Here is a 27,530-nt window from a genome sequence, read left to right as displayed (position 1 = left end):
CAAGCCATGCTTGAATGCAGTTGCTCTCTCAATGGAACGAAACTGTGGTGGCTGGTGATTGAGAACATATGGAAGATGGACGGGGAAAGGAAAACGGGAAGGGAGAGCGCTTCACGGCACCGCCTCCTAACATGTTGGGGGGATCATGTTTCGCCTTCATAAGTGTAAATAAGTTGGAAGCTTTCGAGGATTTCCAGGCATGCTTAATCTGTTCTGATCTCCCCTGCCCCCCCCCCCCCCCAAGGTTTTGTTTTCGTTCTTTCATAATAGATGGAGAACAGCAGTCAGGGGAGTTATTTCAGTGCCTCTCGGTTGGCCGCTGACGGCCGGGCTCTCCAAATGTTTCAGGCAGGCTTCTCAACCATTTGAAGGACTTGAACTACTGAGCAATTTATTTCGGAAGTACACATGGACACATTTATTTAGGAACTTCACGGGCTTCACCAAAAGCTCTTCCCGTTTGCTCGCAATGAATAGACAGCTGCAGGTGGTGCCAGGAACGTGGGGCTAAGGTCTGTGGCTGCGAGAAGAGGATTCCATGTGGTCTGAACAAAGGCTTGCTGTGTTTTGTCCATGTTTCAAATTCCTCAGAGCATCTCTGTGTGTAAGCATTGGATAAAAAAACAACCCACTCCTCCCAGACTCCTTGCTCTGATCTGCTTCCATGTGCTGAGAATTCTCTGGTTTAAAGAATCTGCGAGTTGAGCTTGAGATAGCATTTCAGGTTCCAAGGGTTTGTTGTCAGCCTTTAATTCACCACCTGATGCCTTTTAAATCCGGTTTAATGGTCAAAATGGATTTTTGTGCTTTCTGCTCTTAAATGTGTTTGTATGCACACACATGTCGGATTTCTTAAAGAATTTATTCCAGACAAGTGTGCAGAGGGTCAAATTACACTACTGTTATTTCTTAAATTAAGATCCTGGTGAGTTGGGGGAGGGGGACTGCAGGGGCATCTGACCCGATACGTAGCCTGGCAGGTAGGAAGGCCAAATTTCAAACTGGAAAGAAAATGTAAAGCATCTTCTCTTCTTCAACATATATGGACTCTTAATCCTCTTCTCCTGGTGATTTAGTTGCTTCTCCACACATTCATGTTAAGGGCGACAGAAGACATTGGAGAGCAAACATATTGCCTTGTGAGAAGACAGAACTACAGCTAAGAAGGTGACATAGTTGTGTTTGCCTTTCCTCTTTCCGTTCATACGGGTGCCCGGAAGAGGGACCCTCCCCTGAAGGCGGGGACTCCCCACTGCAGCGTCGCCACTGCCTTGTTAACTGTCTGGTATGTGTGGGATGTAGGTGCTTCAAGTTTGCTTAATGAATACAGGGTAAGAGAAAACCCAAGACTCCTAAAGAGATCCCTTTAGGAGTCCTAATCTGAAGGGAGAGATTAGAAAGGCTCAGCAGGGTGCTGTCCCTTCACACATGTTCTCTTTGTCTGCCCCCCTCCTGCTTCCTCCATCTCATTTCCCTTCTGAGAGTGGCTGCCCCAAGGCAGGCTCTGCTGGAAGCCTAGGGGTGAGGCAGTGACCCCACCAGGCAGAACATCACTGCCCCTTCCCACCCCACCTCCCAAGGAGCTCTGGTCTCCTTGTGGGACCACACAATAGATAAGCTAAACAAGCAGATAAACAGAATATGAGACAGTGACACAAGCTTGGGGGGGGGCGGATAAAACAGGGCTAAGTGCTGGGACTCCTGCAGGGCACAGTCGGTCAAGCGTCTGACTCTTAGTTTCAGCTCAGGTCACGATCTCGGAGTTCTGGGATTGAAACCTGAGTCAGGCCCCATGCTCAGCATGGAGTCTGCTTGAGATTCTTTTCTCTCTTTCTCTGCCCCTCCTGTTCTTGCTCATGCTCTCTAAAATAAGTAAGTAAGTAAGTAAGCAAATAAATAAAGAGATAAATTCTTTAAAACAAAACAGGGCTGAGTGATAAGCGGTGGTCTTACTTGGGTTATCACTTGAGGAGTAACTGAAGCAAGTGAGGGAGGAACCCTATAGATATTAGGAAAAGCAATTCACGCAGGACCAATAGGGCTGATGAGAAGCAAAGAGCCTGTTAGCTACTTAGTAATGAGTGTCTAAGAGAGAAAAACATTGTATGGGTCAAAGGCCATGTAGGGGACCCTCTAGGTTAAAACAAAACCTCAGCTATTCTATGGAATCTTCGTGAGTACATTTCCATTCCGAGAGGCAGTTTTAGTGTGTAGTGGTTCTTAAGCTGTATTTGAGTCTGGAACCACTTTGAGAGGAACTCGGTTCCCACAAGATCGCAGAAACAAGCTGATGGCCAGACGGGGGTAGGCAGTCTCATAACCCACCCTCATCACCTGCTGTGTCCCCAGTGCAAGGACAGTCAGACATCCAGGAAAGAGAGGGCGGGGCTATGGAGAGCTGCTGTGTGGGACCACAGACAGAGCATGGGGAAAGATTATGTTCTCCTGACACAGAGTATTTGTTTGCTTAGTCTGACTTTAATTACCACCAATTGCCACCGCTTGCTAGTCTTATTTCTGTTTTCTTTAATTAATAACATTTCTGTAATAGAAAGTAAATCATACCAAATAATACATGATTTCAAAGAAACACCATTTTTATATCTTTGAAATAAAGTAAGACATGTGTGTGTATATATATACATATATATACATATATAACTCTATGTAGATATATATGCATATATAACATACATATACTATGTATACATCTATAATATACATTCATATTCTATGTATGCATATATAATATATATAGTATCTTTACAAGCTGGTCAGCCTACTTGAGCTCAGATTTCAGTTTCAGTGGTAAGTTGGAGAATGTGTTATCCGCCAGCCCCAATTGGAGAACCAAGACAATAGAAACCAACAGAAGAGTGCAGACCAGCAAATACTCACCGGGTGGAGGTTCCTAGAGACAGAAAAACTAGTCACCTTGACTGGAGCCAAGCAGAGGCATCTCTGGGAACTTGAAACTTCGGTGTCCTTGGCCTAGCCAGGGGCAGCTTCTCACACTCTCCTATCTGCTCTGGAAAGTGCCAGACCCTCCCCACCTCCCCCCTCTGTTTTGGTAACTGAGGATTCAACTCCCAGTGCCTTCTCTTCTGGCCAGAAACCTCCAGCAACTCACTTAGACTTGCTGAGCCTTCCCTTCCTGGTTTGTAAAATGAAGACACTGTTGCCTCTCCTCAAGAGGAAAGAGTTACTCTTTCAAGAGGGAAAAATTTGTGTACACAGTAGCACTCGGTGGGATCTGGTGTCTCCCCTCTTTCTCCCTGTTCTCTTTCATTTCATGAATTTCTGAAGGTATTGTCACTTCATAGGGAGCTCCAACTTTAGAAAACAATTAGCCATGGGAAAACTCTCTTTCATTCATTTACATAAGAATTACCATGGCAGTCATTCTAGTCTAGGATTTTGTGGAACACAAAGGGAAGTCTGACAGGTTAGTAGTGGAGAGGACACAACTCCAGGGTGCATCATTGTCTTCCCCCTCCACAGCTTCTAGCAAAACTCCTGTGGACCCCAAATCAAACTACCTCCTTTCTAAGCTACCTGATCTTCTCACCTCCCTTCCGCATATGCATATGACCATTATTCATCATAGAGAACATTTGGCAATAAATCACATATGGCTCTGTGGCCTGTCTGCCAGTGTTGTTTTAATTGTTGTTTAAACATGTTGTTTAAATCTCACATTAGTCTATTTAACTTTTCCCACTGAGAAAGCAATAGTAAAACCCACCCATCTAAATGTTCATACTGTGGTTTCATTTGGGAAAACCCACTTTGCATACACACTGCCCAGAATTAACTCCCACTTGAATTTATTTTGTAAAACTTTCTGGGTTTGCTTTATCTGTAAAATCAACTGTAGTCCTAAAAATCGTTTTTGCTCAAGTGGGAAGTTGAGACGTGTAGACATGGGCAGTTAATTAAAACCCTAGGTGGACAATCCCTGCTCAGAATTGAACATTGCCATTTCTTTCATTGTGAATGCCTGAGTCCAATATCCTTCAAAGCAATTGGATTTTCCATTGTGCTGCATTGTTACTGTAATAGGAACTTTAGTGAACTTGGGGTAGGAGAGAGGGAGAGAAGCCAGAGAGAGAGAAGTTTTCCTAAGTGCTGTATACTATTGTGAACTTGACTTTTGGAGATAAGGTTTTTTGGTAGAACTTATGATGTATGACAGCCTTCCATGGGCTGGGAACTACACTACACGCTGTACCTAGTAGATGAGTTGTTCTATCTCCTCGCAGTAATTCAGGGCTCAGTTGTGCAGAACTGTATGATAGCACTGAACTTGAAATTGAAACAGGCAGTTTGCTGGAAAAGTGACCAAGAATGGGGACTGAGTGAAAACAACCTATTTGCTGGGCTTGTCTGAGATGATTGAGTTGTATAGTTCCCTCCCACCACTGGCCCAGAAAGGCTAAGGAGCTACAAGACCATCATACAGGATTAAATGATGTTCTGGATGCTCCTAGAAAGTGGTCTTTGAAAGACTTAAACATGTGGAGCCAAAAGGCTTTTCCGTGTGAAAGCTTTCTACAGATGTCTGTGCGTGTGTGGGTATTCATACTTTTATTACAGACGTTGTACTCTATAATTTCAGGATTTGAAAATGTGAATAGAGGGGACAGGATTCTGCAACGTGGGTTTTGTTGGATGATTCTTAATGTAACTGAGCCAGTCCTTTAAGCACACTGATCTCATCGCCACCCTGAGACCTTGCAGATAAAGTAGATGTTGCTGCAGACAGTGCTTAAGGCAGGAGCACGCACGCATGCCAGCTACAAAGACAGCCCCATGGGCATTGTCCCCTCTCCTGCCCCCAGTCAGTCACAGACCAGCAAAAACAATGGCCCTGTCTCTCCACCGACTGTGCTCAGCAGAGCTCGTTAAAACGCCACCAACACTGACCTCTGTGTGAGGTGGCTTTTCTTTTAAAATGACTGCAGTTTGTCAATCTGCAAAAGGAGATCTTATACCCTGGGGAGGCAGAGCTGAGGATGCAACATGGGAGCTCCCCCCGGAACAGAGAAAAGTCCGTTCAACTGTTCGGAGCGTGAGATGGCTGAAGAAGGGAACAGCATCATGCACCCAAGAAAATAACTGAGGGGCAGAAATAAGGGAGTGGTGGGCAAGCCAGGGAAACTCCCAGAACTAAATGTCTAACCAGTTCAACTAAGACTCCTCACCTAGATTTTGGTGGCAGTAGTTTGATTTGTGAGCGCTCAGGGTAGGTTACCTCTAACAACTCTTCTGCCAAATAAATACCTAAAAATTCTGTCAAGCTCTCATGTCTCCGATTCGTTCTGATGGCCCCAGTGGGCTGGCCCTGAGTGGATACACAGAACAGCGCAGCCCACCCACAGAGACCACCAGGCTGCCGGGCACCGAGTCCTGGACTCTGGTAGAAAGGAGATATGGAGAAGGGGCCGGCACACTGCTATCCTGTTCTCACTCATGGTTTCAGTGTCATTGACTAGGAGGGAATTCTACGTGGTCGATGGTAAATAACCTACACTGATCTCAGATATTCCTCTGGGTACCACAGTCCTTGGAGGTCATGCCTGTGGGCATTGCTGGTTTGACCTTCACTCTGCAAACAGTACCACTCCTTCCCTGAAGACCCCCGTGCCACCCCTCCCCACAGCCACCACTTCCCCTCATGCATCCAGCTTTCAGTAGAGGGTTGGCCTGTGACCCAGGAAGGGCAGTTATAGAGTGTTCCAAGTCACAGGCCACGGGGACAATCAGAAGTCCTCCCAGTGAGAAAGTGGAGGGGAGGGAGATCCACTAGAACAAGCCAACAAGCCAGTAAGGGGTGACCCAGGAGTCATTGGGGGTCACCATGGAGAGTGATGCTAAACCAAGATAGGGGCCATTTGTCAGCCATGCACATCTGATGGTAAGTTCTGTAGCCAAAAAAAAAAAAAAAAAAAAAAAAAGCCACAAAAAACCCTCCCCTCCGCCCCTCCACTTTTCTGCGTTAGTTTCAGTTGGGTTTTCCATCATTTTCAACACAAAGAGTCCTGACGAATGCCCTATGTATGGTGTCTTTGAGAGAGTCTGTTAGTTTAAAGACAGGGAATATTTGCATAGAGTTAGTTTGAGCCAGTTTCCAGGACTCATGCTCTCCTTGGAGACTGTGCCCACTCGAAGTCTTCATGAGAGCTCTGGAGTAGAACCAGAGGGAGCCCATCAATGGATTGTTAAGAATGGTATTTGCTGGGGGCGCCTAGGTGGCTCAGTTGGTTAAGTTTCTGCCTTTGGCTCATGATCCTGGGGTCCTGGGATCAAGTCCCATGTTGGACTCCCTGCTCAGTGAGGAGCCTACTTCTCCCTCTCCCTCTGCCTCGCCTCTCCCCACTGCTTGTGCTCTCTCCCACTGTCTCAAAAAAAAAAAAAAAAAAGTCTGGACCACAGAGCACCATTCAACCACCACCCAAGTCAGGGACTCCCTCCACCAGGGTGCGAACGGCCCTCTGAAATAAGGGACACTGAAACATAAATTTGTATGTTCCTATTTTGCAATTAATATGTCATAGTTATAGAAAAACTAATAAGATAACAAGAAAAAGAGGGACTATTTCTCCATCATTCTCACTATACACATAGGTAAAGATATCGCTAATTCTTGACTACCACTCCATTGTACTGGAAACACACAGACCAGGCTGCTACTATTATAATTCCAAGACCTAGCACTAAGCTTGCCTCCTAATAAACATGATAAGCTATTAGAATAGTGAATGGGGGAATGCATGCAGGAAATGGTGTAGCATAATGCAGCTTTTCCAACCCTTCCCAGCTCCCATGAAAAGCTCATATTTGCAAAGCTCTCTGGGATCAATGAGGTTCCTTACAGCTGGAGACAAAGTCCCACTTAAGGGCCCTACCCCAGGTATATAACTCCTACTACAGTTTGAGGAAACTCAGAAGGAGTTCTGCACAGCCTGGTGTCAGACTTACATCAGTAAATGCCTGATGCGATGATCACATAGGCTGGGCACTTGTCCCAAGAGGTACTACCCTGATTCTTCCTTCTACAGGAGAATCAAAGCTCAGCTACCCAGCGCCTCTCGTTAGCCCTCGTCTGGGAAAAGGGCATTTCCTCCTCGGTGTGTGAACTTGAACCTGGATCCACAAACCTGAAATGTGATATGTTTCATGTTGGTTAGATTATCTTGGTATTTAGAGATGGGATACATTTGGGGAAACAACACAAGGAGAATAATAAGAGTGATTGAAGTTTACTTTTATTTTGGGATAAGAGACAATCATAGAGTAGACGAGGCATTGATCATTCTTATGTAGTTTAAAAAAAAAAAAAAGTATTATACAGCTATTCCAAAAACAGAGATCCAGAGTATTTTAAGAAATGGCACCTCTGTGAGCATGTGTGTATCCTCTCCCACAATAACTGCTCCACAGGAAAGCCTCATTTAGATGTATGAGCTCTAGGCAACTTATTGAAAAGCATATGTCCTTACAGTAATACCATACAACTCCAATGACTTCGGAAATACTCTGTCACCTCAGCTTGGAAATGTGTAATGCACTGTTCATATGGGGTCAGGTGCCTTTCACGGTCACATGGATTTATTGTGGAAGGGAGCGTTAGTGGGTGGTACACAGCCAATAAATATGGGCTTTGTCTTGCCCCTGACGCACACAGAGCCTAGTGACCCTGCTTAGCCTTGCTCAGTCCCAGACTCTTCATGAAGGGATGACAAGGACAAGTTTTCAGGCTTTTGTGAAAAAGTCCAGCTATAACCATTAGCAGTGAGGGGCAAAGTGACTCTTCAAGTTTTATAATTGCCAGTCTTTAAAAATCAGTATCTGAACCTAAGTTCAAGCTTGGATCTTAAAACTCTTTTTTGGTAATACAACAGAGGTCAAAAATCATGTTAGTTTTCTTTCTATATCATGTAAAATTGTATCAGAAAGCTATCTTAGTGAATATTACATTGAAATAAAATATATTATGTGGGGGCACCTGGGTGGCTTGGTTGGTTAAGTGGCCCACTCTTGATTTCAGCTCAGGTCATGATCTCAGGGTCCTGGGATCGAGCCCAGCATCGGGCTCTGTGCTCAGCAGAGAGTCTGCTTGAGGATTCTCTCTTCCTCTGCCCTCTCCCTTCCTCCCTCTAAAACAAATAAATAAATCTTTCGTATATATATATTATAAAATGTATAATGTATAAAATGTGTTTTATATATATATATATATATATGTACACATATATAAAGCAATGCTTTATATATGTGGCACCCTATATTAGACCATACTATATTATATTAATTGTTGGTATGTTGTGCCATATTAATAGTAATCACCAAAATATACTCTGTAAATGAGAAAGAAATAAAATAATAATGAGAACCTGCACATCTTGTACAGCCACTGAACACTCTTCAAATGTAATCACACTTTCTTTTAGCAGCATCCTTGAGAGAGAAGTATGTGAGTCCTTTCTGCATGGCCACCCAGGTAAGATTTTGATTGTACATCCTTAGTCTAGAACATTATATCAGGGCCTGTTTTTCTGGAGTAAAATCTGGGATATTGAGGTCTAACCCAATACTTTTAGGGAGAGCTTTATTTTATCTCTCTCCAAGACACAAGTGCGTCTTTCTGACCGGGCCTGTGTGAAACAAGAGGCTGGAGGTCAAGCAATGTCTCCCTTGAGACTAGCTGACCAATGGTTGTTCCCTCATGGCAAGGGGAATTCAAACATACTGGCTTTCAGTTCTGTCAGAGTACCAGCAGAGGGAGGTGGCTGGGAGGAGTGCTGGTCTCCCAGCCCCTGCCCATGAGGGTCCCGCCTGACTTCACTTTTCTTCCTCTAATGCCCTCACCATCAAATGTCATCTCCTTCTCGGTTTCTTTTTCAACACCACTTATGGAGATTAAATAGCCTTCCCTGACATGCCGGTCACACGATCCCATGGCCCTTTTTGCAGATTTTGCCTACTTTTAGTTATTTGCTCTTGTGTTGATTGTCATATGTTTGGTATTACACAGTAAGCACCACGGAGAGAGGGTCATGATGTCTTGTTGTCTGATGTACCCCCAGTGCTTAACCACAGTTCCCGGGTCATGAGTATTTATTGATGGAGTTTTTAAAAGCCTATGTAAATCCCTTGATGCACTCTTTGTGTTATTCATTGTTAATATTATCAGCTTTCAGTTTATGCAGCTAATGGATGTGGAAGAAATTACAGAATTAGGATTTCACCACGTTACCACCAACAGAGCAATAATCGATTCAGACAAGAATCATCAGTGCATGCCAAAACTTCTAGATACGTGTTTGATGAAGAACAAGGATATTTACATAGCCTCAAAAAATCTCCCCACAAACTACAGGTTAATTAAAAGGAAAATTTTTAATTTTTCTACCTTATAGTAGAGAAACCTAGTAGATACCAACTTAACCAATGGCTCCAAGTAACATCACCAATGCTGCAACCAACCAATATCATGAGATTCCTGGTGTGATGCACCAAAAGGACTGAGCATCACCTCCGTAGAGTCCACGTGGAAGGAGCAGAAAGTCTTTTCCTTGGTTCTCATGACAACACCAAAGATTATAGGTAAGACCCACCCCCATAACACTAACAAGGAAGCACGTGCAGGGAATTAGATGACTTGGCTAATAATTAGCACTAGAAGGTGTCAGAGTCCCACATTTAGAGTGAGACTCCAGCCTTAGTCTTCCATCCATGTCCTGCTGCCTCTCCCAGGCCCTCAAATCCACACAAAAGATGAGTGAGTGGCTCCAACCATGGGAGGTAGCCTAGTGGTGAGCTCATGGAGAGGAAATCTGTGGCTATGGGTCTAGTCCCACCATGGCCACTATCTATGAGAACACGGCGGGGATGGGGGGTTCCTCTGCACCCCTGCTTCCTTTTCTGTAAAAGATGGTTCTTGTATCATCTATGATTCTGGGAAGTAGACCTTTTTCTCTAGACTTTTGATACATAGATTTAGCAACTATTCATTTGCACTATGACTTGGAAACTTACTATGCATGTTTTAAGAGAGGTAATTTCCTTCAGAGTCAGATGTTTTGACACAATGAGTACAGTATCTTAGATTTGAGACAGGAAGAAAGAAAGGGGAAATGGTACACTATTAGGAGAACTTTCCAGGTGTAATAGAAAATGAAGCAAAATTTCTAACACCCTGACAACAGGTCAGAACCATCCATTCATTCATCCATCCATCCATCCATCCATTCATTCATTTGTTCATTCACTCATTCATTTAATCATTTGGTTGAACCATAATGTCCAAAGCCACATCTCCATCAAACAAATCTCATTATATAATACTCCTCTAGAGGTTAGAAACCATAAGTCTTCATTGGCTTGACTGAAGCACAAAAAGAACACTGTCCCCCACAAAGAAAAGGAAGGAGTTTTCGCTTTAATGTCTTCATTCCAGGGATATTTAATGTGGACTAGTATGTGCAAGGCATGATACTCTGGGATACCAAGGGAGGTTTAAAGTAGAACGTGAATAAGGGGATAAAGGATGAGTAGACTGTGCATGTGGAGACGGAAGGAAGGAGCCCTACGTGCAAACACAGGAAGAGAAGTACAGTCCTGTACAAGGAGCCATGGGTATTGTTCCGCTCACTTGCCTAAAGGGTGTGTGCATATCAGGAGAGGGCAACAAGGTGGCCCTCTCATTAACTTTAGAGTTAACGAATCTGAAATCTTTGTTGTAGGTTCTTAGGACTTCATCGGGAGGAATTTTTTTTTTTTAGCAGAAGTTTGATGCTGTAGTTTTTTGTTTGTTTGCTTGTTTGCTTAAATGCTGCTAGCTGAAGGAACCATAGAATGTTTGGCATGTCCCCAGCAGCCAACAGTCAGCGGGAGAGAGCTGGAGCCCAGACCAGGGCCCAAGAAATGAAACCTCTGATTTCAATGGCTACTTGAAGGACAGTGAGTTGGAAGAATCTCAGGGTCTCTCTAAATTCGCTTTTTAAATACTGTGCAGTGAAAAATACTTCTCATCCACTAGACAAGGTTGGTCTCTCCCCTGTTCCCAGGAAACCTAGTCACCTTTCTCAGATACACCCCTGGTTATACTCCAAAACCTCCTCCCCACGGACATTATCCCTGTCTTGCACAGTGATGAGGCTCTAGAAATAGGGGGGTGGAAGATAGGAGGAGGGAGAGCAGAAGAGCACCCCGAACTGTCAGATCTGTGTGGGTCAAGGAGCACCCCACAACAACAGGCAGATAAGGGGGGTTGTTCAGAGAGACTTTGGGGTATTGGAGGGTAAAGGCACATCCAGTCTATGGGGAAGACTGCCCCCCTTGGAAGTAGGTAGCACAAGAGGGGGGATGACCCAACTTCACACCTCTCCACTAGTTCCTAGAGGTTGGGGGGACCAAAAAGCTGTGCCATCCTCCACCCACCACAGATCAGAGCAGCTCCAGCTCAGGTCATTTGGGCCTGTGAGGGCAGCAAATGAGATGCAGAAGGGAGGGATTTGGCCTGCAGGTTTCAGATACCTGTTCCAAGCCCGAAGCTCTTCATTCCTCGGAGGCTTGGATACGCTCCATGCATAGAATAAGTAGAAGGAGCCGACACTCAAGTCACAGCTGGCAAGATCCACTTAGGTTATGCAGTAGGGCTACTTGAGAATCCAGAAGTAGCCAGGAGGGAAACAGCCCATAAATACTTGATGCTCAGGCATTAGCTCTTGTCTGAGTTCTCAGCATATGTTATTGACAGTCGCGGGCACCTCTGAGAAAATCCTCACACATTTCTGGCAGAGGCCACGGTCTTTCCCTGCTGGTGAGAGTCCTCCACTGGAAGGGTGTCAGAGCCTGAATCATTCTCTGAAATCCCTGAACTAAATTCTTTGGAATCACCTGCCCCCCACCACTCACATACCTGCCTCTGCAGTGGCTTCTGCTGTGTTCTTGTAGGAAAATCAAGCTGTGGAGAAGAAGCAGGGATGAATTATCTGAGAGAGAAGTGTTGACATGAAATGATGGTCTTGCCCCTTGGCTCTAAGTTTCTGGAAGGATCGCAGAAAGGGCATGTCTGCTTATCCACATGCTTTACTCTGCAAGGATTTTCCATCAGACTATTTAATGAGGAAGTTCACAAACAGTAACAGCAACACTATTCCTAGGGGGTGGGAGGGTCAGGGAACTGGTGCTGGTGTAAAGAATGATTGTTACTATTTCACAGAGAGATCAGGGCAGAAATCACGAGTAAACATTTAGAAACTTATGGCAGGGACTTCTGGGTGGCTCAGTTGGTTAAGCATCTGCCTTTGGCTCAAGTCATGATTCCAGGGTCCTGGGATCTAGTCCCACACCGGGTTCCCTGCTCAGTGGAGAGTCCACTTCTCCCTCTGCCTGCTCTTACCTGCAGCTTCCCCTGCTTGTGCTCTCTTTCTCTGACAAATAAATAAAAATAAATAAAATCTTTAAAAAAAAACCTTTTATGGCAATTTGACATGGCCACAACATGCGAGCCTATGACCAAGGGACCCATCTCACCAAACAGAGTAGAGACAAAAAACACCAGTCTGCAACAGACTGGAAATGAAAACACCAAACAAAAACCAAAACAATCCTTCACTGCGGGTAGCTTTAACAGCAGGGCTATGGCAAGTATTGTGGGGAGGGGACTGGGTTTTAGTGGTTCATCATGAACATGCATGGAGTGCCAGCCTGTGCTAGCAGCTAGGAGCAGAGGCAGCAAGACTGTCCTTGAGGAGCTCATGGTGCTCTTGGCAAAGCAGATGCATCAATGGACTGGTGACCTATTGGGATAGATGCTAGACTAAGCTTACTTTAGTTTTTTCCCCTGCACCTCCAAAGCAAGGATGCTCTTCTTGGTTATTTGGGATGCCTGGTATTAAGGATGCTAGTGTCCATATACTGAGCATTTATACAGTGTCAGCCTTTAAATTTAAAGCTTTGCATGCATTGTCTATTCAATCCCCACCAGAAGCCTGTGGGACAGCTACATTGTTGTCGCTTCCAGCTTACCGATGTAGAAATCGAGGCCCAGGGAGGATACAAAATCTTGTGCGAGATCATAGATTTAATAAATGGAAAAACCAAAATTCACAGATTGCCTGACTTCAGAATCCAGATTCTTTTAGTTTTTTAAAGATTTTATTTATTTGAGAGAGAGAGAAAAAGAGCACTAGCTGGGAAGGAGGAGGGGCAGAGGGAGAGGGAGACGCAGACTTCCTGCTCAGTGGGGAACCCGATAATTCAGGGCTCCATCCCAGGATCCTGAGATCATGACCTGAACTGAAGCCAGATGCTTATCTGACTGAGCCTCCCAGGTGGCCCCAGGATCCAAAATCTTAACCCTTACTTATGTTGCCTTTAACCAGCCACACTGTATTTGCCTGTTAAATGATAGACGCTTGGTACATAGCAGGTGCTTGGGATAGGGCTGATGACTGTTGAGCAAACATTCATTACCTCCCTCTCCAACCACACTCTAAGAAAGATGCATACACCCCACACCCCTGATGGTGCATGTGGCCAGGTGACTTGTGTGGCTAGCAGAATGGGTCAGTGTGCCAGCTTTGACCACAAGAGCATCACATTTTCACGTGCCCCTCTTGTGCTCCTGCCTATGCTATTAGGAGATCCTTGGGTATCCAGTGGCCTAAGGAAGACAATGAATGGAGTAGACCTGGTCCTATGTCAGAGTTGAGAACCAAACTCAGCCAAGACACCTCCATCAGGTGACACCCACCGAATGGGCAGATGAGGATAAATGCTTGATGTTGTATGTATGTGGGTTTATAGTCGTGATTGTGCATTTTGTAGCAGTACCTGACTAACAACAGGTTTAAGAAATATTTGCCGAATAATGTATCTGGTGCCATGGGGGCATAGAAAAAGATACTGACTCAGTGGATGCGGGGAGGAAAGTGTCCTCCTAGAGAAGCTCCTTCCTGAGTGGTCAATCCTGCAAGCTTATTTACGAGTGGATCCCCAGTGCCTCAGCCAGCACCTAGCACTGACCTGTAAATTAACATAATTTAGATGAATGAATACCAAAAATAAATTAGGTTAATATAAAGTGAGGTCTATGAGCTAAAAAAAAGACTTTTTATCTAAAGGACTAAAGTTGGGGCACCTGAGTGTCTCAGTCAGTTGGGCGGCCGACTCTTGATTTTGCCTCAGGTCATGATCTCAGGGTCATGGGATCAAGCCCCGTGTCAGGCTGCACGCTCAGCACAGAGTCTCTGCTCTTCCCTCTCCCTGCCCCTACCCCTGCTGCTACATGTGTGCTCTCTCTCTTTCTCAAATAAATAAAATCTTTTTTTTAATTAAAAATAAAAAGGGTTAAAGTTATCAGTACTAAAATTTACAACCTAGAGGCAGAATGTTCCTCAAATTTGGTAACTATTCAGCATCTTCAATCCGAAACAGCCATAGCTGGCTCTTTATCCTGGGGTACCCTTTGATGTCACATAAAGGCAATGCCAAAAGTGCAGCCCTTTCTTTCTCTCCCAAAATGTGGAGGTTCACTCAGTACCTGCATTGGTATCTTGCTGCCTGGACTCAGAGAAGAAGCGACAAAATGTCACAAGATCGACAATTGGCCCCGAACTGCCAGTCGAAAAGAAAACTAGAGGTACTACTAGCAAACTTCCAAGAAATGCTGCACACTCAGAAGATTCTGGCCAGATTTGTACAGTGCAAAAGGTTTAAACAAAACATCCAAACTTCTGCGTGCTTAGCAATGCTGCACCTCCCTGAACCTACCACACCCAGACACATCAAAAGCAAGAGAATGAGAAAGAGGGAGCAAGCTCATGAATAAAAATTACATTTAGCTCTAAATGCCCCTTTGCTCCTAGTGGCTTCCCACAGAAGGAGGATAGACTATTTTGAGCAGATCAAGCAAAACCACCAGCATATGTAGGTTACATCTGAAACAAAGTCATTACCATGTGAAGTATCCTTAGCACCCTAAGAACACAGTGCAGTGGACTTGTGTGTAGTAGCACACCTTGAGGTGGAAATGGGTTTTTCCTGAAGAACGTATTTCTAGTTCATCTCCATGAATATTTGATGTATCTATATTACTGGGCTTTCAATTTGTCTGCTGCTTGAGCAGATGGCTAGTAGTATAAAAACTTGGAACTTATTAACACATCTGAATCCCAAGCCACTTGGTTCATTTTGAATACCAAATTAAGTATTTGGATGTTTTAAATTAAAACACATAATTCTTAAAACCTTGACTAGGGGTTTAGATTCTGTAGTCAGATTAACTAATGAAGTCACAAATCATGGAATATTTAAAAAAAAAAAATAAGGCACGACAGAGCCTCTTTAAAAGATGATTTGTCCTCAGGAGGGAGGATGTAAAACATTTCATGCCAACCCCTTCTACCCTGATTATTTATATACCATACATTATAAAGGTACCTTATTTTCTTCTGTACCACTCATGGGACATTTTCACTATGGCACTCATCAGTCAAAATGTTCTTATATTATTGTATATGAAACCAAGTTTGCCTCATAGTTTCAAAACTCCCTGGACAATTTTTTCATTGGCTTTACCTTCTTTCCTCAGGGATCTACTATTCCCTTCTCTCTTCTACCTCCTAACAAATCCCTGTGCCTTCCCAATTCATTTGGCAAAGATATGGCAATGAATTAATGTGCTTTGGTACTTGGTGACTCTTCCGGGGCGGCAGGAGGAAGAAAGAAACCCCATGTCTCCTGCTCTGGGGAGCAGGAAACCTCTGTCCTACTGCCTTCTGCTCCCTCCAGCTACAGTCCTGGGCAACTTCTCCCATGGCCCAAAGATTCAGTCCCTGCAGAATCGATCCCTTGTGGACAGCCTCAGATGTCCCTTCTGTGTGGCCTTGCCTGTCTGTCCTTCATCATGATGTGGAATTCCTGAAGTTAAAAGTCCCCCCCACCGGACAAACAAGCCCCCTTCCCTGGATCGATCCATAGTCTCCTCCAGCTACCCTGTCTCCTTTTTCTCTGTCCATTCAAAGCCAAACGTCTCTGAGGATTTGTCCACATTCTCTGCTTCTGCTCTCTCATGTACTGTTCACTTCTTAACTCATTGCAATCAACCTCTGATGCTCTCAAGTCACTGACACTCCCCATGTCGGGGTTGCCCAGGACCCCCATGTTGCCAGGTGAAGTGGGCGTTCCCACCTACCTGCATTCACTTGTTTCCTCCTGGGACATCCTTCCCCTCCTCCGCTGTCATGGCGCCATCTTCTCCTGCTTTCCCTCTTGCTGTGCTGACAGCTCTCTCTGTTTCCTTTGCCTCTTTTGCCAAAACTTTAAAAAGGGTGGAATGCTTCAGAGCCCATTTTTCTACTCTGCTTTATTTTTTCTATATTCTCATTCAGTCTCATCAGTATGTTGATGGCACAGGCTTGTGTCTTCAGCTCCAGCCTCACACCTGAGTTGTAGACTTACACTCTCTGCTTGTGATCTCTCCCTGTATAACTTGAAACCTGAAATGAGATACATAACAACAAAACACCACCTAGTCACTGATTTCACTTCTCGCCCTCTCTCTCCACCCCTCGGTCTCCCCCATCTTGGTGATTGGCATCGCTGTCCCCTTGCAGTTCAAGCCATTCCACTACCCACACTTTAAATGACTAAGTCAGTCCTGTTGGCTTTATTGTCACAGTGTATCCCCAATTTCTTTACTGCTTTTCACCCCTCAGGTACCACCCCTGTCTAAGACATTACCATCTGTCACCAAGAATATGGCACCAGAGCTGTAGTTCTCAAAGTGTGGTCCCTGGACGGGCAGCATCTGCATCATCTGGGAAATTGTGAAATACAAATTCTGAAATATTGAATCAGAAATTTGGGGGGAGTGGCCCAGAAACCTGTGTTTTAACAAGCCCCCCTGGGGATTCTGGTAAAATCCAGAAAGCTGACTTAACTCTTTCTGCTTAATTTTTGTCTTAGATAACACTGTCTTTTTTTTTTTAATTTTTACTTATTTATTTGAAGGAGAGAGTGTTGGGGGGGGGGGTGTTGAGTGAGGGAGAGGCACAGGGAGAAGCAGACTCCAAGCTGAATAGGGAGCCCTCTGTGGGACTTCATCCCAGCACCTTGAGATCCAGACCTTCGCCGAAGGCAGATGCTTAAACTACCAGACACCCAGGCACCCCTTAGACCATACTGTCTTGCAATAAAACTTCCAGTGACTCAAACTTGTTATAAAAAAATTAACCATAGCACATACTGTTCTAAGTGTTCAGGTCCCTTTCTACATCTCTGATCACATGTCATGGCACATCTCCCATCCTGCCCCAATGCTCCTATTGCATTGACCTTCTCTGTTCTTTGACTGTGTGAAACTCATGTCTACGTCAGTGCCTCACACTGACTGTTCATTATTCCTGCAATGCTTTTCCCAAATCCCCCCAGTCTACCTCATTCTCACTGGTTAGATTTCAGCTGAAGTGTAAACTCTACAGAGAATCTCCCCTAAACTTCTTATCTACTCACCTGATCACTTCCAATTGAGTTTTTTGTTTTGCTCGTAACATTTATCACTACTTAAAACCATATTATTTTTCACTTTTCCTGGTTATTGTTTGTCTTTCCCACTTGAATTTAAGCTTCAGGATAAGGGTGACTTTATCTCATTCATTACTCTATCACCAATGCCTAGAACAGTGCCTGACACATCCACATTTGTTGAATGAGTGAAGATCCATGTTCTAGAGCTATCTCTACCTTGAACTTGGCTGTGTGACTTTGAGTTAGTAACATTTCACGACCTGAGTATCTTATCCTGGATGAGTGAAGATGCTGGAGTATTTAATTTCTAAGTTCCTTTCCATTTTTATAAGTTGTTAAAATCTATCAATGTTTTATATATTTTAAAAATGTTTTAAGGATCATTAAGAATCATGTTTTAAGGGGCACCTGGGTGGCTCAGTGGGTTAAGACACTGCCTTTGGCTCGGGTCATGATCTCAGGGTCCTGGGATCGAGTCCCGCATCAGGCTCTCTGCTTGGCAGGGAGCCTGCTTCCGCCTCTCTCGCTGCCTGTCTCTCTGCCTACTTGTGATCTCTCTCTCTCAAGTAGATAAATCTTAAAAAAAAAAAAAAAAGAGTCATGTTTTCAGAATCATTTAAGGCATTTCAAATAATCGTCCTATATGCAGTAAAGTAAACACCAGAAAAGATGTTTTAAGAAGAAAAGAAAATAAGGAAAGAGGGAATAACAGAGAATGAAAGATAATGAGAAGAAAAAGAAGAGGAGGAGGAGGAAGAAGGGAAAGAGAGAGAAGAACTTCCTATAGTCCCACAAACCAGAAATAGTTATTGTTTGAATTTTTGTGTATTCTACCCAATATTTTTGCTATGGGTATTTTGCTTTCCCATCCTTAAAAATGGGATTATGTTATACTTTTTTTTTTAATTTCCAATTACTCTTAAAGCTTTATGATAATCTTTTTTGTATGTATTAGTTAAGGTTCTCATTTGCAAACAATAAAACTTATCTCTGGCTAAAATTAACAGAAAAGGAACTTAGGAAAACGATATTGAGGAGCTCACCTAAAAGGCTAAAGAGTCAGGACTGAAGCTCACTCTACTCAAAACAGTACTCAAAATGATACCAAAGATTGAAGCTGTGAATACAGCTATTGCCACCCATGCAATCCACCACTAGAATCAATTTTTTACATCACCTACTTTCATTTCAATACATGACTGGTGAATGCCTATGTTATGTGCACACACCTTAGCAGCAAGAAAGCCAGGAAAAGAAGGATCTGGTATTTTCAGCTTTCAAAATGGAAGCCAAGCTTTGCTCCATAAAATAAGGAATTGCCCCAATATAATTCTTCATAGATGCTACATGGCCTGAAAAGAAGGCAAGTTTCCAGTACAAATCACTTCTTAAGACAGACACAATGACATGTACACACACACACACACACACACACACACACACACACACATTGTGCAATTATAATGCAACATATAATGCAGCTAATGGTCTCACACCTGAAAATATGATCATCAATTTCCCAAAAATGATCAATCCAAATTCTTTAATTACTACAGCCATCATGATTCAAAATGTCAAAACTATGTCCATTCCTTCCTTAGTTCTTCATAATCCTTTCTTTTTACCCTGTAGCCCATGGACTACATAGTATAGTCAGCAGCCACTAACATACACACAAAGATAAGAGAAGAAAGAACAGTAGTGGTTAATAAATATATGCACGAAAATACAAGGAATAAAATGCAATTACATGGCATGGTCCCGTTTCTGCAACTAGTCCCCAGGCTTTATTTGGTAATTATGTTTTGCCTCTTCCTCTACCCAGTCCTTTTGCCTTCAGCCAGCATTTTATGGAATGATGAAAATTTTTGTTTCTAGAGGCTGTGTCCCCTTGGTAGTACTTCTATTATAGGCTTCCTTTACTTTTTCATGTACCAGTTGATGTCCTAACTACTTCTGTAGTTTATTAGCAATCTGATTTTCCATAGAGTTAATCATCCCAGTGAACCATAACCCTATTTTATTACCTGTTTTTCCAGTGAATGAAAAGCCTGAAGTATAGGTAGCAATTTTAGCGTGACCAGCTACATAACTTGCAAAACTGTTTGTGAAATAAAATATGGGTCTCTTGTTAAATATGTATTAAGAATTTCAAGATGGGGTACCTGGGTGGCTCAGTCATTAAGCACCTGCCTTTGGCTCAGGTCATGATCCTAGGGTCCTGGGATTGAGCCCCACATCGGGCTCTCCGCTCAGCGGGAAGTCTGCTTTTCCCTCTCCCATTCCCTCTGTTGGGTTCCCTCTGTTGCTGTCTCTCTCTGTCAAGTAAATAAATAAAATCTTAAAAAAAAAAAAATTTCAAGATGACAACAGCAGAGCATTAAACCAAGCATGGGGTGCTTCTACACATAGGACGCTGTGGGACTACAGGGACTGCAAGCCCACGGGTTGACACTGAGTTTCAGTTTTTCATTCAATGGAACAAGTATTGTATCCTATAGTAGGCTGTATTTCATTGCTACATCAATATCTGTTTCATTCCACATGCTTATCTTCCAATGTATTATTATTAACACTCCTGCACTGAGAGGTGAGGTCTATGTCCCCTCCCCTTAAACTTGGCAAAATCCTTGTAATTGCCTTAACCAACATAATGTTTTTCTCTCTCTCCCTCCTTCTGTCTTTCTCTTCCCACACCCACCCCTTCTTCCCTACCTCACTCTCCCTCTTTCCATGTACTCTGGAACTTTGAATTACCCTAAAGTTGCTATGCTGGAGTGATCATAGGAAGAGACTACATAGTGAGGTACTCAATGAGCTCCAGCTGTTCTGGTCCCCAGCTGTTCTAGTCACCCAGTCCAGGCTAAATGACTAAGTGAAGAAGCAGCCTTGGACCCCAGTCCCAGCTACCATCTGCCTACAACCTTATGGGAAATCTCAAACCAGAATCATTTAGTCAAATACATCCACATGTTTTACCCAAAGTCTTCGTGATAGATAGATAATAAATGATGATTACCATTTTAAACCATTAAGTGTTGGAGTGAATTCTTTTTCTACAGCAGTAGATAACTAATCCAGATCCCTTGAGCAATAACCTCCAGCCAGCAAAGTCCATGTTTTAGGGATGGGAAGCAAAAAAATTATGCAAAAGGATCATTCAGTATAATAGTGAGAGATACACTCATCCTTATATCCAATGATCCTTGGATGATAGTGTTCTATTTAGAGAGAGAACAGCACCATATACGGAGGTGGGTTCAGACTTAATAGTGAATCCTAGAGGGAAGTACCACAAACTTACAAGGGTGGTTTCCCAGTTAAAGCTGTAATGGAAATGTCAATAAGAATTTTGAAAGCAAAAGGAGCATTTTGAATAATTATTCGGGAACAATAAGGCATAAATCAAGGCCATCTTAGGCACAGCAAGATGTATGGTCACTCTATCAATAACATACTTCTGGTTCCTGGGATATATAGTAAGACTGGTAAGTCACATGAACATTAACAATCATCTTACATCTACTGATGTAAATTCCTTGGTCAAAATAATGTTGTCAGGGATACCAGGATAGAAAATAAAGTCTTCAGCAAATCAATGATAAGTGATTTGGGGCATGAAAGTGACTTCAAATATAGAATACCTGTATTCTATATATATTCCACCGGGGACAAATTGCTGCTCCTCCACGAAAGGCACATCCATCCATCACCAGGTGACCAGCTGGTCCACCGAAGATGTGTCATCTGTTGGGACTCATAGTGGTCACTGGTGGTGTGGTTCAGCAGCCAGATGACCATAGGAGATGTTCAGGAAATGGTAGCTGGTAATTACAAGTTTGTGTTTCAATATCTGGTAGGCACACTCCTGTCTTAAATTTTTTTTTTTTCTAAAGATACTTCACTTCTTGAGCCTGTATTATTTTAGTGGAATTTCAGAATTCTGTTCCAATTTCCAAAACTCTCTTAAGGGATTCTGATTAGAATTCTAGCTAATTTATAGATTAATTTGGAACTTAATGAAGGCTATAGAGGGAAAGTTGCATTCTTAGACATATAAACTAGTCAAGGTATTCATGAAACAATATTCCACTGCTTAATACCTGGCATATGATACCTCATAACAGATCCCATTGTGAGCACTTTAAAATTGACCAGTTCCAAGTCTTTCCTAGAAGAAAAAAAAAATCAAGTTTTCCCAAATGATTGTTGAGATTTGTTCATGGGAACAATTCAGGTAGAATGTGTAATAATAATCTACAGTTCCTTGGAAAATATCAATTAGATATTTTGATATGTTGGCTCCATCCAACAGTAATCAGATATATGGTCCTTGGAGCTTCCTGTGACTTCATGTAAGTGATCATTTCAAAATGGTTCTTTCAAAATATTTCTTATATTTTAAATGTGCAGCTTTTCTGGTGGGTCAGCTGTACTGTAGGAGCTAAATTCCATTTCTTTTTTTTTAAATATTTTTATTTTTAAGTAACCTCCACACCCATTGTGAGGCTCAAACCTACAACCCTGAGATCAAGAGTCACATGCTCCACTAAGCTAGCCAAGTGCCCCTGTTTCTGGCAAAAGAATTGTTATGCATTAGTTTCTTGCTTGGCAAAATAAATAAGATCTAAACAAAAGATTATTCCCATTTATTTTTTGAGAGTGGGTGAAAACTACATATGGTAGTAGATAAGAAACATTTTTCAGAAAGTTCTTAAAAGCCATTAATCAGGTAGACATAGTGATCTGAAAATTCTGTCTTGCTTTTCCAGTATCTTGATGCAACTTTACAAATTTCTTGGTGAGGTTACAAATCTAGTTAATTGTATTAGCATCTAGCATAATTAACATTAAAGTGCATTTCTGTGACATTTCCATATTCAGAATTACTTATTCTTAACTAACCTAAGAAGTGGGTAAAGATATATGAAATTTGTAAAAAAATATCTAGGTTTATGGGGAAAAAATTACAAGAATTTACTATATAAGCCTTTATTCTGGTAACTTCTAACGTTTCTAGTTAGAAATGATTTTCTTAAATGTCATTTGGAAGCAGATAATAACATCAGAATAAAAGTCTTACAAAAGAGGTTTAAGATTATTTAGTTGCAGAGACATTCAGGGAAAAGTAGATAAATAAATTGCTTACTACTCACTTAACAGAAGACTCAGAGAACACTATACCCTTTCATTTAAATTTTTATTGAGGTACATCATATATCCAGTAAAGTGCACAATTCTTAATTGATGTATTTTAATATGCATATATACCATGAATGATGTTATTGTCTGCTTCCAAATGACATTTAAGAAAATCATTTCTAACTAGAAATCAAATCAAATGACAAGACATCCCAGAAAGGTCTCAAGGGTCTTCCAGCCAATATTTCCCCAGCCAAGGGTAAATGGTAGTTTACTGCTATCACTGTAGATTAATTTGCCTGCTCTTGACCTTCAAGTCAATGAAGCCACTTGTAAATATAATATGTAAAATTATGTGACCGACTTCCTGCATGTAACACTATGTGAGATTCATCCATATTGTTACATGTAGCATCCATTCCATTTTCATTTCTGCAACTCAAGAGTAAAAACTCAACAGTAAAAACTCTGAGAGAGTTTAGAGAAGAGCAAAGAAATAGCTAAAATTTGGTTAGTTAAGCATTGGTCTGCATCTGCATTTAATCTCCAAATGAAAAGAGCCAGGATTACTGTTTATAACTCTCACATCCCAGAATGATCAGCCATGAACCCCAAGGGCCTCAAAATGGAAAGCATCTCCATAAGGAAGAAGAGAGGTGAAGGCACGCATCCTCCGGGACCTGGACAATAAAAGAGTTTACACCATAGTTATCAAATGAGTATTTTGAGTATTTGGTTAAATCAAAGGGAGCATTCTCATTCTGGCAAAAACATGGTTGGAGTCTTAAACTGAATGGGTAATGACATCAAATTAAAGATGAGAAAGATTTAAGAACTATGAGAACGTGGAATAATATAGAAGGCAATTATACTATCTCCTTCTCCGGGAAGTTTAGGGAAAAAAATAGGAAATAAGCATTTCCAATAAGCACATGAAAATATTCAACCTAATCAAAATAAAGTAGAATTGACCCTTGAACTGTGCAAATCCACTGATATGCACATTTTCCCCTCAATAAATACAATATGGTACTATAAATGCATTTTCTCTTTCTTATACTTTACATTTTCTTTAGCTTACTTTATCATAAGAAAACAGTACCTAATAGGCATAACATTAAAAAAAAAGTGTGTTAATCAACTATGTTATCAGTAAAACTTTCAGTGAGCAGTAGGTTATTAGTTAAGTTTTGAGAGAGTCAAAAGTTATACACAGAATTCCAACTGCAGAGGGTTAGCACCCCTAGCCCCCATTGTTCAAGGGTCAACTCTATTAGAACAATAATAATCAGAAATTGCAAAAGTTAAGAAAGATCCCAATATCAGTGCTGGCCAGAATGTGGGGAATGAGCACTCTAAACACAGCCAGTGGAATATAAATTAGTACACCATTTCTGGAGAACAGTTTGTCAGTATGAATTCACTACACTCTAGTAGTAATTCCATGTCTAGGGATTTCTTTTCAGGAAATAATGATGAAAATAGAATTATATGCAAGATTAGTATTTATCACAGTACTATTTTTATAACAACATTTACTGAAATTTAAATATCTAATAATTAGATACTAGTTTCATGACTATCATATAGTAATATGACATAATAATATAGAGCCAAAATCAGAAAAACAGACTCTTAACTATGTAAGAGAACAAACTAATGGTGACCAGAAGGGAAGTGGGTGGGGGTTGGGTGAGACAGGTGAAGGGGATTAAGAGTACGCTTATCATGATGACTACTGTGTAATGTATGAAATTGCTGAATCACTGTAGTATACACCTGAAACAAATAACAACACTGCATGTTAACTCACTAAAATTAAAACAATAAAATTTTTAAAAATTAAAAAAAAGACTTACTTTTAAAAGAATATTAAGTGGCATGAGAAAATACTTTTGAATAATGCCAGGTGAAAAAGAAAGACATAGGACTGTATCCAGCAGCTGTCATAAACTCTTTTCTGTTTGGTCTACATAATGCTTTAAAAAAGTTTAAGGTTGGGGCACCTGGGTGGCTCAGTGGGTTAAGCTTCTACTTTCAGCTCAGGTGGTGGTCTCAGGGTCCTGGGATCGAGCCCCAAGTCAGGCTCTCTGCTCAGCTGAGAGCCTGCTCTGCCACCCCCACCCCCCTCCTCGCCTGCCTGTCTGCCTATTTGTGATCTCTGTCTGTCAAATAAATAAATAAAATCTTTAAAAAAAAAAAAAGTTTAAGGTTTATGGAGCACCTACGTGGCTCAGTTAAGCATCAGACTCTTGGTTTTGGCTCAGGTCATGATCTCGTGTGTTGTGAGATCAAGTCCGGCATCAGGCTCTGCACTAAGGGCAGAGTCTTGGGATTCTCTCTTCCCCTCTGCCCCTCCCTCCCACTCACATGCTCTCTCTTTCTCTCTAAAATAAATAAATAAATCTTAAAAAAAATTTTCTTTAAAGTTAAGGTTTCCAGAGACCTTGGTGCTCTGACTTTCTGCAGAACAAGGTATTCGTCCCCTGTATTGATGGCAGTGTGCTAATGGATCATGGTCTGCAGGAAGGACACATACTCAGGGTGTCCTAATAAGTGAAAGAGTGCCATAGAGTAGGAGATTAACCTTACAAATATAGAATGGCCTGCTGCATTGTAAAATTTTAAAGGGCTGAATGGTCTGGGCACGGAGGTCAACCCTTTTATGATAAAAGACAGCACATCTTGTATCACTTGGATTTGTAGGCAACATATAACTTGGGACCACCACTCCTCCAACCATTTATCAAATGACTCCAAAGGCTTCCTGTTTTGGGGGAAACCCAAAACAACAGAAGGTACTGCTGCAGGTCTAAGTCCTGCCATTCATGCTGCATGGCCCTGCAGAGCCCCCAGTGCTAGAGAATTCTCTGTGTGGCAGTCGCTAATTAAAGAGGTAGAACCCTAGAGGTCTGGGGTGAGGACTTGCTTCCCACAGCAGGAAACTGAACAGCGACTCCCACATGCTCCTGGGCCCCAGTAGAGATGGAGTAATTGACAGTGGGATATCCAGTGACAGTGTGATCAGTCTGGCGACCACAGGCTGGGGTCTGTCACAAGCTAGAGCTGGCCGGAGAGCAATTGGTTGTGCTATGGAGATGGTACACAGTGGGGGATCCTCTCAGGGCAGGTGGAGAGAGCACAAGTAAGATTCAGAAGTATGTCACTTCCTTTAGCTCATACCTGAGGCCTCCAAGGATGTTGACAGGAAAAACCTGAGGTTCTTCCTGGATTAACTCTGTGTGTATTTGTATGAGCTGAAAATGGATTCTGCTTCACTAGAGCCAATTCTGACAAATGGCCACATTCATATAACCCACACGTTTATCAAGACAAGTCATCTACTTCTAAGGAGTGATTTGTATACAGACTTTCTCAAAGATAGCAAAATGAACTAATCTCTCAAAACTATGTTTCATAGGAAAATGACATCATTCTGTAATCACAGTACTAATCTTAAATTAACTGTGGCTTTACTTGCTGTAGTCAGGTTATTTAGTAGAACGGATGAATAAAACTCAAAATTTAGCTAGTACACAATTACTAGACTTAGACCCATTATAAATGAACTGTCAAAATATATTGATTTGTATGGGCAATAACAAACATATAACTTTTAAATTCTTGGTCATTTACTATATTTCTCAGGATAACATTTTTATATTCATAATATTAGACAGAAACCCATTATGTATCTCTATCATCTATCATCTCTCTACTTACCTGTCTATCTCTCTATCTGTTATCTGTCTCTATCTTGTATTCTGATCCCTTTTAGCTCTGCTAGAGAGTGACGTTTGGGTTTCATTAGTTTTTGTCATAAATCAGAAATGTCCTGTTTTAGTGACAGTTTGTTTGCTTGTATTCAGTAACTGAAGGACTAGAATAGGTCTTCAAATGGATTCCTTGGTACTAGTGGCTCTTCTAAACATATCTAATTTGAATTATTCATTTACACAGCTGGTTTTATTTGCTCTGAGGTATTATTGCAAAAAGGATAGAAGCAACACATGTGTTATACTAAGCTTAAGGCTCATTTAAACATTTTATCTTCCAAATCCTGAACTACAATTGACCCCTTCAAAGTTCAGATTTATACTTAACTTGTGGAATTATTAAAATCCCTATTTTTATGAAAGCAGTCACAGAAAAAAATATTGGGAATAAAATCTGTCTCTCAAAGTCTACTAAGTAATTATAAATGGAACTAAAATTATTTACTCAATTTTCCTTAAATAACTCTAAAGGGTATGATTTAACTATACAAATAAAACAATTCTGTATTTGCTATTATTTCACTTGTTTAAATTGTTATTTGTTTCTACTTCTTTGTTATCTAGGCTCCTGAGTCAAAAAAGTCAGACACGAAAGGCCCCTTGGATGTTGTCCTATCTTCAAATATTAGAAGACTTACTTTCAAACATTAACTTTATGTTTTGCTGATGACTTTTTTATGGCATCTATTATAAAGTTACCAGAGAAAGAAATGTAGTGATGGAACCATAAAAAATACATAAAATACATCATGTGGACTATTTTATATTCATCTTAAGACTAAAAGCTACTGTAAACTGGGATAGTGTGAATAAAATAAATCATTTTAAATCATCTCTTTGGGTGTCATATTTTTTATCTAGTTTCACTTTAGAAACATGAAATGCATTATTTGTCAAAGCACTGGTTTTCCCCCACCAAAGGTACAATTGATTACCTATGGAAACAGACACATGCCTTTAGCAAATCTGAGGAGCGATTACCACGATTTGCATCACATTAAATTCTTGCTGCAATGATCAGTCCTTTTATTTAGTGATTTATCATGCCGTTGGAAGATAGACTGGGGACAG

The 27,530-nt window shown here is 41.7% G+C and overlaps 1 protein-coding gene across 5 annotated transcripts in view; it reads left to right on the top strand.

Moving 5' to 3' along the window:
• The window catches only part of FAM110B (family with sequence similarity 110 member B), a 190,778-nt gene extending 163,514 nt beyond the window's left edge, over window positions 1–27,264 (top strand). Inside the window, exons 3-5 of one of the 5 annotated variants that reach the window (XR_014306339.1) lie at window positions 8,457–8,503; window positions 9,423–9,609; window positions 27,024–27,264. The gene's annotated coding sequence lies outside the window, so the exon portion shown is untranslated. Of the gene's footprint in view, window positions 1–8,453; window positions 8,504–9,196; window positions 9,400–9,422; window positions 9,610–27,023 lie in introns of those variants that run through there. The other 4 variants (XR_014306340.1, XR_014306338.1, XR_014306341.1 and 1 more) reach the window with 4 other exon arrangements.
• Window positions 27,265–27,530: the final 266 nt, after the last annotated feature.

Source organism: Mustela nivalis, assembly GCF_964662115.1.
Source record: "Mustela nivalis genome assembly, chromosome: 2".
NCBI classification, from domain to species: Eukaryota; Metazoa; Chordata; class Mammalia; order Carnivora; family Mustelidae; genus Mustela; species Mustela nivalis.
This window is presented reverse-complemented; position numbering and strand designations above follow the sequence as displayed.